Below are 4578 nucleotides of genomic sequence, written 5' to 3'. Positions count from 1 at the left end.
ATATTTCCAAAACTGTGGTTTTTGTGATTATTTTTACTCGTGTTTGAGAATAATAAAAAGTTATATATCGAAGTTTCGACACCCAACTATCAATAAACTACCGTAAAATGCTTTAAAACGTTTAGAAAATAGTTTTCTGTGGTGCCCTAACGCAAGACAATATATAGTTCAGACGTTTTAGCTTGTGAACAAAATAAATAATTGCTTAAGCTTTCATCACTCAGTAATTGAGGAATACTAATAATATTAATATCTATTACTGCACAAAGTAGTCTACTAGTACGACCACTTTATATAACTGTGTTGCAAATACTTGTTATTTATTTATGTCTCGTTTTAGCAAAAAGGCGATTGAAACTGGAGCAATCTTAAATTACTCTTTTGCTAACTAGTTTTGATAAACCGATACAATATAAATGACGATACCTAAATGAAGCAATAGGATGGTTGGTCGACAAAAAAAACCTTTTCATATCCTAGCGCAGTCATGTAAAAACAATTCTTTCTCCAGTTATGTTTATTATTGTGTTTGCTAACCATACTTTCACTGTGGAGTAAACATATGAGGAAACCAGCATATTCAAGTGACTAGATCTGGACTGCGGAGATCCGATGGAAGTCTTTGTGTGAAACAATGACTTCCCATTCCAAGATTACAGTCAGAAGGCGTCCTCCAGACTGCTTTCCAGAGGAGTGTTGATGTAACCAGGACTAAAACCAGGAAAAAAAATATAACTACAAGATTATGTCTCTTGCTCATCTCTTACCCAAAAGAAAAAAAAATCAAATCAAGACATAATAAGTAAACTGAAGCTTAATCGATTTGTTTATCGATCATAAATCAGTAAGCTTGCACTATAAAAATGCAAAACATGCTGATCTCGTTCAAATGTATCAAGTTTACGCCATCGCCCTTGTTTCCGAAAGGAAATCAGATTGGGTAATAGTGACATCTCACATTATTGAGTAGAAACATAATGGGAGCGTCAGTGAAATATTGGCGTGTCTCTGCCAATTGATGTTGCTCATGCGGATATATTTGTACAGCAATAAATATATGTCAATCTTATATATGTAACTGATCTTTGTACAGAAATCAGTATTGTTATTCAGAGTCTGTGCAAAGCGAAAATGTTAAAAAAATTGGCGTAATATATCGGCGTGTAATATCATTCACAATTTACTCCATATTACCCATACCTATACATAATAATCTAAAAAAACTATTAAAAATAAGACAAATAATTATGTCTGTGACCCGTATACCCTGAATAAGACGTTGACAAAGCCAAGCATCTTGAAAAGATTGAAATTCCACATTCTGCCGTGGCTTACTGATTGCATTGAGATTCAAAAAGTGCCAGGTTGGAAGCCTTCGCTTACAAGAATAACCTCATGTTTATTAGCCTTTCCCTCAGTCGCCTTTTACGACATTTATGTGTAATATATGAAGTAGTCCTATTCAAACGTGCCGGTTACCGGACTCTGCTTTGGATAATTCACTATGTTCCTACAATAAGTATCTCATTTATATTGGTAGATTTATGGAAGTAAAAATTCTATGGCAATAATACACTTAATGAGCAACGAAGCGTTCCTGCAGTATTGATGACAGAATGATCAATCTATGTATATATTGCCACGTGCAGAGAGAGGGCCACCATCAATCAATCAGATCAGCCTGACTTGCCCTGCGATAGCCTCTTGGGACGAACAAATTTCTTGTTAGAATTAGTTCGTAGTTAGTGTCGCGTGTGGAAAATAAAGATAAAACAGTCTGCGAAGTTTAGTCTGAAACGTTTTTGTTTTTGTAATTTATTGGTTACTTTGCTTAGGTCTTCCTAATCAAATTCGGACCACCACAGATTAAACAGAGAGGCTGGGATGTAACTGGGGCCACACGCAATTGATAAAATCACGCGTCTTCATCCAATTTATCAATATTTTCACGATAGTTCGACGGTTTAAGACGGTCATTAAACACCTTATTTGATCAAGGTACAATATTTTTCTTAATTACTATCATCTATACTAATATTATAAAGCTCTTAGAGTTTATTTGTTTGTTTGAACGCGCTAATCTCAGGAACTACTGGTTCGAATGGAAAAATTATTTTATGTTGAATAGACCATTTATCGAGGAAGGCTTTAGGCTATATAACATCCCGCTGTAACTATAAGGAACAAATAAATAATGGAATATATGAAAAAAACGGGGAATATTTTTCATAATTGAGGGCTTCAATGATGCCCAAAATAACTATTCCACGCGGACGAAGTCGCGAGCACAGCTAGTACGTAATAAATAAAGACTATCACTATCGGAAGATAGTACCTACTGGAAGCCAGTAAAGGAGGTAAAAAGAGACTGGTACCAAGCAAAAATATGGGTCGGATATGTGTTGCTGTATGCAAGGATGTAGCGAGTGTTAAAAATAACTATAATTTAGGAAGTAGTCCCAGGCTAGTATTCCACAATTTATTTCACAAGTCTTAAGACCGGTCCGGCCGCGTATAATTAAAATGACAGTCTTAAATTTGCGAGATGCAAGCATTATGCCACTAAGATGCGCTAAATATCACCGAGAATGTGGCAAAAAAGTTAAGTAGTTTCGTTATTTAAAATTATTATGTCACACGTTTTAACACGTCTTGTAAAATATGGAATCAGTCTGCTCTTAAGTTCATATTCATCTATAAGCACATGTTTATGTACTTTCAATGTCGTAATTTTGGTTAACCATAAATACCTTGGATAATTGGAACTTTGTTGCACTAATGATATTTCTTTTTTTCCTTTTGTACCCTTCTTCGACATCCAGTCCACTCGAATTATAACATTATTACTCAATACTTTAATTAGGTATAGAGATTTTCTAGTTACAGATTGCTGTGATCGATTCAGTTGTAATGAATCAACTTTGAATCGATTAAATAACAAACAATTTTGTCATCAATTTGGATTTGGTACAAAGCAAGAGGTAATTGTGCTACTGATCATAACAAGATATTGATTTAGTTTAAGATAGTGTAGATGTGTAATAACTTTATACTCTGTTGATTCTTTCAGCTTAAAAATAGTTACATAATTTCCTTCTTCCGTTTAACAACAATTTTGTGTTTCACTTACACGATTTGAAGGATATAGTTATTGGTCTATGATCAAATCTTCAATTCGTTTTAAAATGTTAGCTTTCGCCCACACCTTCGGCCGCGGGAAAATTCTGTATGTTTTAACTCGGCCTTCCTATATACTTGATCTGGTAATACACTGTATGTATGTGAAATATCATCGAGATCAATTCAGTGGTTTTGACTTGATAGGCGGACAAAGAAGTAGCTGCTTACTTGTCTTTATATACTTTACGTCCTTAGTCATTGTCAATTTCACCTATTAAATATTTACTAAGCTAAGGGATAGGCCTTTTAACTTGGGATTCTTCTTATAGGCGATGGTCTAGCAACCTGTCACTATTTGAATCTCAATTCTATAAATTTAAAACCTGAACGCGGCTTATCAGTCTTTTGCTGCTGCCTCTATCTTCCCCGCAAAGGATATGGACGTGATTATATGTATGTAAATTCTTAAAACAAAATTGAAAAGATGATAAAATTTCAAATAACGGCAGCTAGGCTAGCCTATCTATCACCTAAGAGTATAATCCCAAGTTTATTGATCAACTTGCAAGAGAAGAGATTAGCAGCTGGCACACTCTATTTTTTTCTTCGCTTCTAGACTAACATAGAAGCTTGCACTACAATGTGCCTATTCCTTTGGTCAATTTTTGCTACATCCATGAGAAAGAAATGTCACATGTGACAGCACTTTTGATTAAAACCTCATTATTAAAATAGATTAAAGTATAAAATAAAAATGTTAAATAAAATGTCATACCAAATTCGTTAAAGTTACGTATGACAAAAAACTAGGTTCAACATTCCAACAATCGATAATCAAAGCGTGCCACAAGCGAACCTTGAAACTTTCCGGATAAAAAGCGGAGCAGAAGTTTCCGATATCCGAGCAGTTACAGTCAAGTTTCCGAAGTGTCTATATATCGCTTTACTTCAATTTGGACTGCTCCTATAAGTCCAATCTATACAGGGTGACATTCAAAACAACATACCCATGCTTCTGAGCTGTTTGAGCCTATTTTTATTTAAATTAAACATCATCATTTTCACATTTAAAAATCCCTCAAAAACTACGTCACACGCTTCATTAAAGACCAATACTACAAAAATAAATTAAAACTAAACATGTAAATAAATGTCTGTAAAAAATAAATTATTTTTCTAGTATCAAGATCAAGTAAAGTACAGAGTTGTCGAGATCGCTCAGCTGAATGAATTGTGTCGTTGACCTTTGAATCTTACGCGTCGCTTTTCCGCCGGCCGGTGTGATATGACGTATTTAGGATCGTGGGTTTTGATACTTTTATTTTTTTCGTACTTTCTGAGATATGAACCGATATTTTTCTTTTAACGTTTTTAAATATCCTTTAGATGAGTACACTTAACAGTTAAATTTGTGCAGTTGAATCACCCTGTATAATTTAATGTAAAAATCTTCCTTTG

The sequence above is a fragment of the Amyelois transitella genome, chromosome 15, assembly GCF_032362555.1.
Source record: "Amyelois transitella isolate CPQ chromosome 15, ilAmyTran1.1, whole genome shotgun sequence".
NCBI lineage: Eukaryota > Metazoa > Arthropoda > Insecta > Lepidoptera > Pyralidae > Amyelois > Amyelois transitella.
This window is presented reverse-complemented; position numbering follows the sequence as displayed.